General features: G+C 42.5%; 1 long non-coding RNA gene across 2 annotated transcripts; it reads right to left on the bottom strand.

Moving 5' to 3' along the window:
- Positions 1-555: 555 nt before the first annotated feature.
- On the bottom strand, positions 556-11662 carry LOC140627472 (uncharacterized). 2 transcript variants are annotated; one of them, XR_012026190.1, is made up of 3 exons: positions 11416-11662; positions 7938-7973; positions 556-1693 (listed from the first exon to the last, which is right to left on the bottom strand). It is a non-coding gene; the product is annotated as an uncharacterized lncRNA (long non-coding RNA). The 2 variants fall into 2 exon arrangements; XR_012026189.1 differs by lacking the exon at positions 7938-7973.
- Between the last annotated feature and the right edge of the window lie 818 nt (positions 11663-12480).

Below are 12480 nucleotides of genomic sequence, written 5' to 3'. Positions count from 1 at the left end.
GCAGGTTAACATTTGGGAAGCCTCGCTTTTAGTTCCTCAAGGGTTGCTCAAATCTAATATTTAAGACTGACATTAACTCAAAAGGGTTTAGGCAAAATAAAGAAAAACCTCCGGAAGAAGTACAACCATGCTCAAAAGAGGCAACTAGAAGAGCAAGCATATTTTTAAATAATTCGAAAGGCGTAAATATGGAATCAACGCTGCTTCACTGAGAAACACACATTAGAAAAAAATAAACTCACAAATAGAATACATTAGTGGTTGCAGAGCAGGGAGGGGGTGGAGGTTGAAATGGATCAAGGTGGTCAAAAGGCACAAAACTTCCAGTTATAAGATAAACAAGTCCTGGAGATGTAATACACAGAGTAGAAACTGTGGTTACTAATACTACATTGTATATTTAAAAGTTGCTGAGACCAGATCTTAAAAGTTTGCATCACAAGAAACAAATTTTATGGCTATATGTGGTAATGGAGGTTAACGACTTATTGCGATCATTTTGCAATATATGCAAATATCAAATCATTATATTGTACACCTGAAACATTATATTAGTTTATAATATAATAGTTTATTAATTATACCTCAATTTAAAAAAGAAAACAAAAGATTGAGAAGCACCAGTCTAAACCCATTAAAAGCAAAACAAATACATTAGAGAAATTCAAATTTCTCTAAAAAGAATTTCTCAAAAAGAAAGGCTTACTCGTTTAAAATATTTTAAATTACTTCTTGAAATAATCGGATAGATTAGGAATGCTTTAGATTCTACACAGTATCTCGTCAAGATTTTTTTAAATGGAGAACAACAATAATGTTGAGTTAATAAGTGGACGGAAAAAAGGCAATGCTTTGGGCACTTTGGCATTCGAAGGCTTGAATTCAGAACGATGCAACCACAATTCAAATTATTCCATACAGGTTTTATAGCAGTACCTCTACTTCCAAGATACACAGTCTCTGAATAGAGAATAATAGAGAAAGCATGGGGAGTCAGGGGATCTGGATTAAATTTGGCTCTGCCCCTTTCTGAGACTGTGACTAATTTAAAGTGCACTGGACTGTACAGTAAGTGGAAAACAACCCCACCAGCCAGCCATAACCCCTCTCAGGCTGGTCCAGACAACCTGCCTAAAGGCAGTATCCGGCTTCCTAATGCATCTACAAAACACCTTGTACCTTCATTTCTCATTCAGGCAAGAAGTGTTACTGAGCTTGCTACATGCCAGGTTCTGTGCTAGAAGCACACAGTCTGCAGACAAATAAGCAATTTCAAGGGTAAGGGCTATCAGCAAGGTTAACACATTGATTATAGACACCAATGGGTATCCATTTCTTGCAAATGGACCCTTATATGTTTATGTAAATGAATAAAAATAACCCTTCGTGCAAAATTCTGCAAACTTTCAATATAGGACATGGTGAAATTAGACAAACTAACAGAAAATTCACTCAGAGAACATTTTCTTCCTTTTCTTAAAGTTCTTTAGCTCCTGGCTTCTGGAAATTTCCACCAAACTCTTCATACATTCTCAGCAAGTTGTCTTTCCAAACCTTGCCCCTAGGCATCTAGAGGGAGGAAGTCAGTCAACCACATGGTCTAAAGCCTGGGGTCCAGCAGGTCTTGAATAGCAATAGTGCTCTCAGTGGCCTCTCTTCTCCCGGCTAGTGCCAGGGACCTCAACCCAGGTGCCTGAGAAAAGAAGATGGAAAGTTGTGGTTTTGTTAGGATGCTTTGTGTAAACCCATAGTGTGCAAAACCTTTTTTATTATATAGTGTCAGCTAGGAAAGGGGAAAAAAAAATATACCAAGCCTAAGTCTGCAAGCTTCCAAAGCACGACACAACACATTAAAGGTTTAGTGTCATGAACAATCAGGTCCTTGTCGTCTACCCATTTGCTAGCAGTTTCCACAAATAACAGGCAAGCTCTAAATTTTCATAAAACATTTTGGCAGCTCAGGATGGGCCAGCTCTCTGGCGGTCTCTCTAAGGAAATGACTGCAAATGTTTTTTGGTGTGAACAGCCTTAAGTATTTTAAATCCTTGGTAAATAGAGTTGCCAAAAGTCCCAAAAATGTTTTACTATTTCTGAATTGGACATTCAGGATGATTTCTGGGGGAGTTTTTTCAACAACAAATATTTCAGTAAATGAGTTATCCAAATTCCCTTTCTTAAATGTTGATGACTCTGGAAGACCTTGTAAACGAGAAACAAACCTTAGTAGCCAAATTGCAAAGATTGAGATAAATAGAAATTTCCTAGAAAGCACACTATAAAGACAACATGGCTATTGAGGCTTCCAGGAATAACATACACCCACAGTTTTTATTATATGAGAATACGGATTTTTTTAATTTAAATTCAATTAGCCAGCATAGCATATAGTACATTATTAGTTTCAGATGTAGTGTTCAAGAATTTATCAGTTGGGTGTAACACCCAGTGCTCATCACATCACATACCCTCCTTAATGCCCACCACTCAGTTATGCCATTCCCCCCACCCACCTAAGCAACCCTCCCCTCCAGCAACCCTCAGTTTCTTTCCCTGAGTTAAGAGTCTCTCATGTTTGCCTCTGTTTTCCCTCTCCTTCCCCTATGATCCTCTACGCTGTTTCTTATATTCCACATAGGAGTGAAACATATTATATGATAATTGTCTTTCTCCAATAGACTTATTTCACTCAGCATAATACCCTCTAGTCCCGTCCATGTTGATGTAAATGGTAAGGAGAATACTGATTTCTAAATAAAAAAAAATTTTTTTAAGATTTTATTTATTTATGCGTGAGAGACATAGAGAGAGAGAGAGAGAGAGAGAGAGAGAGAGGCAGAGACACAGGCAGAGGGAGATAAATCAAAATTTTGAGTAATGAGCATAACTTTACGAACCTGAAATGATTCTAGACTTCTTTCAGCAAGTTATCCTAAAGAATGTTAATTCTAAATCTGGCCAAAATGGTAGCCACTAGCCACATGTAGCTACTTTCAATTAATGAAAATGAAATAAAATTTAAAATTCAGTCCCTTAATCACATTAGCCTCATTTCAAGGGCTATACAACTATATGTGCCTAGTGACTGTGATATTGGACAGTGTAGAACATTCCTAGCTCAGAGAAAGTCATACAGAACAAAACTGTTCTAAATCCTTACTACTCAAAGGGTGGGTTAGCAGCTTCAGCAGCATTCAAGTGCTTCTTAAAAACACAGACTCTCATGCCCCCCACAAACCTGCTTCATCAGAATCTTCATTGTAACAAGAGGCCCAGGCGATTTGGGTGCATATGAAAGTTTGAGAAGCACTGGTTTGAATCAGTGTTTCGCCAAACTGGCTTTGATCATAAGAATCACCTTGAACACTCATTAATCATTCAGAGTCCAGGGCCTTGCCCTCCACCTACTAAATTTGACTCTTCAGAGCAGGTGTATGGAAATCTGTGTGTTAAGCACTCTAGGTGATTTTATTACCCTGGAATTGAGCACTGATATATTTTTAAAACTCCCCATTATTCTACTGAGCAGCCAAGATTAAGCACCACTGCTATAAATGATTTGATCTCAAAACTGCTCTGGTCTTAAAATTGAGTATTAGATTTTTAAACAGAAGTATTTACTATTTTATTTTATTTATTTATTTATTTATTTATTTATTTATTTATTTATTTATTTATTTATGATAGGCACACAGTGAGAGAGAGAGAGGCAGAGATATTGGCAGAGGGAGAAGCAGGCTCCATGCACCGGGAGCCCGACGTGGGATTCGATCCCGGGTCTCCAGGATCGTGCCCTGGGCCAAAGGCAGGCACTAAACCGCTGCGCCACCCAGGGATCCCAGATTTTTAAACAGAAGTAAAATGAAACGATATTATAAGTAAATTATAATGTGCATCTTAGAAACTCAGCTAAAGATCTCCTTATTCTCTATTCCATGCTTTTTTTTTTTAGATTTTATTTATTTATTCATCAGAGACACAGAGAGAGAGAGAAAGAGCCAGAGACACAGGCAGAGGGAGAAGCACGCTCCTTACCGGGAGCCCAATGTGGGACTCGATCTCAGGACCCCGGGATCACAACCTGAGCCAAAGGCAGATGCTCAACCACTGAGCCACTCAGGTGCCCCCCTCTATATGATATTTTTCTGGTTTTATTATCTATTTTTTCAAGTCTCAGCTTTCTGAATAAAACAATTACTAAATGAGGATTTCTAATTTTTCTAATTTTTTGAACTCTACAAATCCTACCATAAAATACACACTAATGACTCTAGCCAATAATGAAATCCAGATACAATAAAGTCACAGTATTTTAACAGCAATAGTAAGCAGATAAGAAACCCCCAGACAAAGGGCCCCTGGGTGGCTCAGTTGGTTGAGCATCCAACTTTCGATTTCAGCTCTGGTCATGGTCTTGGGGTGGAGCCCTGCATTGGGCTCCTCACTCAGTGCAGAGTCAACTTGAGATTCTCTCCCTCTGCCCCTCCCTCCACTCTCACACATGCACAAGCATGCTCACTCTCTCTCAAATCTTTAAAAAAAAAAAAAGGAAGAAAGAAATCCCCCAGACAAAAGACCACCCACCTATGAAGAAATAACAGCCCTATAAAGATAAGGAATGGGTAACAAAAAGAGAAGTAGCTAAAATTAATATGCTATCAACAAGGAAAAGATGAAAAGGAAGTGTTCAGAATAATAAAACAAAACCAGCAAAAGACAGTTGGTTCCCAGATATTAATTTTATTATTATGCTTTATGACTGAACTTTTATAGCCCTAGATGCCTAGGGTAGAAAACAAGAAAGCTTTAACATTCATTAATCATCCAACTTAAGAAGTTAAAAAAAGAAGGAATAAATCCAAGGAAAGTAGAAGAAAAGAAAAAATAAAAGCAAGTAAGAATATCAATGAAATAAAGATTGAACAGACTAACAAAGCTGAAAGTTGGTTCTTAAAAAAAAGGAAACACATTTAGAAATGATTCATAAGGGACGCCTGAGTGGCTCAGTGGTTGAGTGTCTGCCTTCAGCTCAGGGCATGATCGTGGGGTCCTGGAACTGAGTCCCACATCAGGTTCCCCTCTGCCTATGTCTCTGCCTCTCTCTGTGTCTCTCATGAATAAATAAAATCTTTTAAAAAAGAAATGATTCATAAATTCAGTTTCCCCCAGATTAATCTGTAGATTCAGTGCAATTGTAATCAAAATTCCAGTCGAGGGGCGCCTGGTTGGTGCAGTCCATTGGGCATCTGACTCTTGGTTTCAGTTCAGGTCATGCCTCATATCCTGCACTGTGCTCAGTGGGGAGTCTGCTGGAGACTCTCTCTTTCCCTTGCCCTCTGCCTCTTCCCTTGCCCCACTGGCTTGCTCTTTCATTCTCTCAACTAAATAAATAATTTTTTTAAAAAATCCAGTGGGGTTCCTTTCCTGATAAGCTGATTCTAAACTTTGTATCAGGGTCTCTCACCTTTGACAGTGTTGACATTTGGGTCCAAATAATTTTTTGTCCTGGGGAGTTGTACTATTACATTGTAGGATGTCTTCTAGCGTCCCTCACCTCTACCTACTATATGCCAGTAGAAACCTATCCCTCAGCCCCAAATTGTGGCAATCAAAAATGACTATAGACACTGCCAATGTCCAGGGGGAGGGTGATAATATCACTCCCAGATGAGAACAACAGCTTTGTAGCTTTAAAAGGAAGGAACCAAAAATAGCCAGAATACTTCTGAAGTAGAACAGATTGGTCTCTCAGATCTCAAGACTAATTATGAAGTTATAGTAATTAGGACAATGATATGGTACTAGAATAGACCAGCGAGCCCAGATATAGATTGTCCCCCTCCTGAATTACAAACAGGGAGAAGATATTTGCAACTGAGACAACTAGAATATATAAAGAACCCCTACAAATGAATAAGAACAACACAAGCAACCAAATAGGAAAATGGAAAAAATTCATTGTTATGGGCTAAATGTTTGTGTCCCCCCAAAATTCATATGTTGAAATTGTAACCCTCAATGTGATGGTATAAGAATGTGGAGCCTTTGGGAAGTGATTAGGTCATGAGGTGGAGCCCTCCTGAACGAGATTGGTGCCTTCAACAAAAAGACCCCAGAGAGCTCCCTTTCCATCTACAATGAGAAGATAGTCACATACGAAACAGGAAGTGGCCTCTCACCAGACACCAAATCTGCCAGCACCTTGATCTTGGGCCTCTCAGCCTCCAGAACCATGAGAAATAAATTTCCGTTGTTTATTAGCTAACCAGGCTATGGTATTATAGCAGCCTGACGGGACTAAGACAGGCATAAACAAACACTTCAGGGGATCCCTGGGTGGCTCAGCAGTTTCGCGCCTGCCTTTGGCCCAGGGCGCGATCCTGGAGTCCCGGGATCGAGTCCCGCGTCAGGCTCCCGGCATGGAGCCTGTCTCTCCCTCTGCCTGTGTCTCTGCCTCTCTCTCTCTGTCTCTCTCTGTCTCTCTCTAGGTCTATCATAAATAAAGAAAAATAAATCTTAAAAAAAAAACAGACACTTCACAGAAGAGAAAACACGTATGACCAGTGGACATGTTAATAGATATTAAACACCATAAATGATCAGCGAAATTCAAATCAAGACCACAATGAGATGCTACTTTACACCCATTAGTTGGCAAAAATTTAAAAGTCTGGTAACACCAAGTGCTGAAAAGGACATAGATCAAATGAATCCTTTGTATATTGCTGTTAGGATAATATATTAAGGGGCACCTGGGTGGCTCAGGAGGTTAAGCATCTGCCTTCAGCTGAGGTCATGATCCCGGGGACCTGGGATTGAGTACCAAATTGGGCTCCCTGCTCTGTGGGGAGTCTACTTCTCCCTCTCTCCCTCTGCCCCTAGCCTTCACTCATGCACTCTCAAATGAGTAAATAAAATCTAAAAAAAAAAAAAAAAAAAGAGTATATTGATATAATCCTCTTAGAAAATAGTCTGACCTTATATCATGAAGTTGAAACTTACATGTTCTATGATAGAGATATTCTACTCCTAAATACATCAGAGAAATTCTTATGTAAGTATCTTAAGAGACATGTACATATATGGTCATAGAGGCATTGTTCACAATAGCAAAAATCTGAAAACTACCTAAATATTCATTGACAGAAGAGTAGATTGATCAACTGTAATACATTCATACAATGGATTATTATACCTCATTGAAACACATACCAACAAGGATGAGTCTTAGCAATATTATTTTAAGTAGATCAAGTCCACAAATATTTCATACAACTCAATATTCTTTTTAAAAGTTAAAATCAGGGACGCCTGGGTGGCTCAGCAGTTGAGCGCCTCCCTTCCGCCCAGGGTGTGATCCTGGAGTCCTGGGATCGAGTCCCACATCGGGCTCCCTGCATGGAGCCTGCTTCTCCCTCTGCTTATGTCTCTGCCTCTCTGTGTCTCTCATGAATAAATAAATAAAAATCTTTAAATAAATGAATAAAAATAAATAAAAATAAAAGTTAAAAACAACTGGGATGCCTGGCTGGCTCAGTCAGAAGGGAATGTGACTCTTGATTTCAGGGTTGTGAGTTCAAGGCCTACATTGGGTATAGAGATTACTTAAAAACAAAATCTTAAAAAAAAAAAAAAAAAAGTTAAAAACAACTAAAATTATAGATGGACTTTTAGGTCTGAGTATAGATAGGTCAAGGAAAGCAAGATAATGACCAAAAAAGGGTTCAGATGGTTATCTCGGCTGAAGACCATATAGTGGGATGAATATTGTTGACTAACTCCTAGCTTTCATGGTGGGTGGTAGGTTCACTGGTGCTTATTTGTGTATAATTTTTTCTTTAAGTATAAAGCTCTATACCCAAAGTAAGGCTTGAACTCACAGACCCAAGATCAAGAATCTCATGCTCCACCAACAGAGCCAACCAGGCGCCTCTACTTACTTGCAATTTTAATTCGATAGATGGAAGGATAAATACCTAGATTGATGGAAAGACACAGTTAGAAAGGGTAATTAAGTCAAATTTGTGTACCAAAGTCCACTAAAAACATATTACATGTCAAATGTTTCATAATTAAAGAAAATGGAGCCCCACATCAGGTTCCCTGCTCAGCGGGTTGTCTGCTTCTCCATCTCCCTCTGCCATTCCCCCTACTTGTGCTCTCTCTGTCTCTCTGTCTCTCTCTCTCTCTCTCTCGCTCTCTGTCAAATAAATAAATAAAATATTAAAAAAAAAAGAAAATGGAAAAATAAGAACACACTCACTGGAGCTTGTGGATGTATTTCTGAAAAACCATACACACATTTTTTGGGGGGCCACTGGTATTGAAATCAAATTTCAAATGTCTTACTAGACCTTGCCTTTTGTCGTTGTTTTTGTTTCTAATAGCAACCTCGAAACAGATCTTTTCGTAAGGTAAATAATCACTGTGCTGTGCATATAATTATCCTCTAATTTGCATATTTAGTAAGTTTTCACTTCCAGCCACTTTCTCACATCTCTTTTGTTCCGTGTGTGTATACACATACACATATATAAAACCTCTACATTATCATCTCCTTCATGCAAATAGCTACCCAGGGGACCCCCCCCACACACACACAAGTCTCCTTCTCTCTTAGGGTTTCCATCCCCTCAACACAGCTTATCCTGCTTACCCTGCTCTAGCCTGGCATCTCTCACTTCTCCGACCCTGGCTTCTCATCGCATCTCGTTGCCTGAGCCCGTCTTTGGGAACAGGACTATGCTCTTTGGTTTCTTTCCTTTTCTTTTAAGAAAACACTACCCTCGGGCAGCCCCGGTGGCGCAGTGGTTTAGCGCCGCCTGCAGCCCAGGGCGTGATCCTGGAGACCCTGGATCGAGTCCCACGTCGGGCTCTCTGGGTGGAACCTGCTTCTCCCTCTGCCTGTGTCTCAGCCTCTCATTCTCTCTCTGTGTCTCTATGAATAAATAAATAAAATCTTAAAAAAAAACAAAAAAAAGGGAAACAGTACCCTCAAAAGTGGAGCTTGAACTCATGACCCCAAGATCAAGAATCACATGCTCTGGGATCCCTGGGTGGCGCAGCGGTTTGGCGCCTGCCTTTGGCCCAGGGCGCGATCCTGGAGACCCGGGATCGAATCCCACGTCGGGCTCCCGGTGCATGGAGCCTGCTTCTCCCTCTGCCTATGTCTCTGCCTCTCTCTCTCTCTCTCTCTCTGTGACTATCATAAATAAATAAATAAAATTAAAAAAAAAAAAAAGAATCACATGCTCTACCAACTGGGCCAGGCAGATGCCCCAGGACTATGCTCTTTGAATCCGTAGCTCCTTCTTCATCCCCAACAACCACACCCCCGTTCCCCATCTCTCCACTCTAGAGATCCAGGCCTATTCCTTTCCTCATTCAACAAATATTTACCAGCCATTATCACTATGTGCAATGCACTGAATTAGGTACAATGGGAGATCCAGGTGAACCAGAGGAAACCCTGGCCTCAGAAATGTGCAGATCAGTGGAGGAGGTAAATATATATAGCAGAAGTAATTATAAGAGAGAAAAGAATGTGTCCGGTGTCGCCCACACCTATAAAATCAACATTGATTCAGATCCCAGGATGAACCTGACTTAAGGCAGGAAGCAACAGACTCCAGCCCCTGGAAGGCTGGACATGAGCACTCAGCTGCCCTTCCTCATCATTTGGTTCTGTCGTGGGGGCCTTAATTCTTATATGCAGGATTCTGACTTTTTCACTGCATCCGAGTTCCTGTTCTGGAAACTTGGTTAACATCTCAGTCCCCTACAGGAGGCTCCAGGCCTTAGCAATGGATTCTATCTTGGCCTCTGCCTCCTTTCCGATTCTAGTAACTTTCACAGTATGTCTTTTCTTTGGCTCAGGGTCCTTGAACCAGAGAATTGCCCCTGAACTGTCCAAGAACTGCAGCTACTAGATGGAGTCTTCTGAGATCTTCCTAATGATGGTCTCTGATGCCACATATGTGCACTTTCAAATTTCACCTTCCTGGGATTACTATGACTTACTGAGGATGCCTACTGCATCCTGGGTCCCCCAGGCCCTATTTCTGCCCGACTCAACCATCATTGTTGTTAGACCTCAAGCCCCTTCATTTGTCCACCCTCCGGTGGTTCCAGCTCCCCTAAGCTGTCGTTCCAGAGCTAGGGAGGGGTCAGTTCCGGGCCTCACCTCCCAGCCAGCCAGGTGTAACTGACCCTGTCCCCACTGAATACTGGGATATGACTTGGGATGCTGTAACCGGTCTAGGTCAAAAGTTCACAGAAAGTTAAGCAAAGGAAGAGGGGGATTTCTTTCTAGACAAAAGGATGCACTGGGGAAGACTTCATGGGGAAGCTCCAAAGGACTTTTTCAGGCAAAAGCACCAAAGTGGAGAAATCAGATGAGATGCATAGGAAACAGCAAATCCTTCCATTGGCCGGAGTAAAGAGCATAGAGCAGAGCGATTTGGGAAAAGCAGGCTGATTCCATTTTGTGAAGGACCTTGAACGACAGGCAATGGAGTTTAGATGTTAGTCACTCGAAAATGGGGAGCCACTATGGGTTTTTGAGAATATGATTAGAGCTGCTCTTTTCCAGTATCTGGAGTATGTGTAGTTTATAGACTGGAGACCTGTAATGAGTAGCCAACTTACAATAGTCACAATGGGAAGGGAAAGAGAGGGATAATTGTAAGAGTTGTAGAGGAGACAGTTGTAGAGGATGCCGTAACTAATACTCCCCTCCCTCTTCTTTGGTTTCAATATTCATAGATGACTTAGGTTTGAGACTCGGAAAGCAGGAAGATGGTACAGTCTATTTGACAGAAATAAGGAATTCAGGTGATTAGGGTTCTGGTCGTCAATTTCAATGTGTGTGGGTAGATCCCCCCCCACACACACACACCAACAAACAGCACTAACACCAGCTGGGTAGCCTACAACTTTTTTTTTTTTTAAGATTTTATTTATTTGATAGAGAGCACGAGCGTGTGCCCGCAAGCACAAGCAGGGGAGCAGCAGTCAGGAGGGAGAAACCCACGTCCTGCTCAGCAGGGAGCCCCACGCGGGGCTTGATCCCAGGACCCGGGATCAAGACCTCAGCCACCCAGGCGCCCCGGTATCCTACAATTTAACTCGATCGTGACACGATCTACCTGGGTATAGCACGGCTTCCACAGGTTAACGGTCCAATCCCACAGAACTGGATGCCACGCACAGAGCCAGATGATCACCTGTGCTTTTGATCCGACCCGCCACAAATTGGGGGTTCCAAGACCACCCGCCACTCTGGACGCCAACTGCGAACTCGGGCTGTTCCCTGTACTTCTGACCGACGCCCAGTAAATCAGAGGTTCCCAGGACCCCCTCCTTGGTACGATTAATTTGCTAGAGCGTCTCACAGAACCCAGGAAGCATTTTCCTTACCAGATCGCCGGTGTTAACTACAAAAGGATCTGAGCTGGGAGCCGCCCGACGGGAGAGACGCACGGGGCACGGGACGAGGCGCGGAGCTTCCCTGCCCGCTCCGGGCACCACTAGGGCCGCACCTTCTGGGGTTCACCAACCGGAGGCTCTCGGAACCCTGTCGCTTTGGGGGTTTATGGAGGGATCATTACCTAGGCAGGACTGATGAACTCCTGGGCCACGCGCAGTGGATTCAACCTCCAGCCCCTTCTCCCCTCCCCGGAAGTTGGGGGGGGGGGTTGTTACAAGTTCCAACCCTCTAATCCCAGGTCGGTTCCCCTGGCAACCTGCCCCAGTCCAGTTACCTAGGGGCTTTCCAAAAGCCACTCATTAACATAACTAAAGACACCTTTATGGCTCTTATCACAGGAAATTCCAAGGGCTTTAGGGGCTCCGTGCCAGGAACCAGAGGACGGCCAAATATATATTATAAATCACATCACAGGAGAAGGAGGTGGCGGAGGAAAATCAGAGCCAGCTTTCCACTGATCGTGCTAAGCTGGAATCTTAGAGAAAGGTACAAAGGGAGATAAAAATTTCAAAGTCATGGATTTGGGGGGATATTTATAAGGGAGCGGTACAGAGAAAGAGGAGGTTAGATCAAGAGCAGAATCTGAGGGCAGCCCGGGTGGCTCAGCCGTTTAGCGCCGCCTTCGGCCCAGGGCGTGATCCCCGGGTGTTGGGATCGAGTCCCGCGTCGGGCTCCCTGCGTGCAGCCTGCTTCTCCCTCTGCCTGTCTCTCATGAATAAATAAATAAAATCTTAAAAAAAAAAAAAAAAGAAAGAAAGAAAGAAAAGAGAGAGAGAGCAGGAAACAGGAACCACAGCAGAGATCCCAACAGAGAAAACGGAATATAAAGAACTGTTAGCTGAGCAAGGGCGGTTAAGGACTGAAACGCACAGACCCCAAAGGGGTAACAAATAACTTCTGCGGAGAGCGGCCGCCACTCCCAGGGCTGAGGGGTACCTGAGAGAATCTGAGGAGCCCCCCCCAGCTGAGATTCAGGCCTCGGGGTAGTTGGTGCG

This window comes from Canis lupus, chromosome X, assembly GCF_048164855.1.
Source record: "Canis lupus baileyi chromosome X, mCanLup2.hap1, whole genome shotgun sequence".
Classification (NCBI taxonomy): Eukaryota; Metazoa; Chordata; class Mammalia; order Carnivora; family Canidae; genus Canis; species Canis lupus.
Note: the sequence above shows the minus strand (reverse complement) of the source record. Positions and strands in the feature narration are given on the sequence as shown.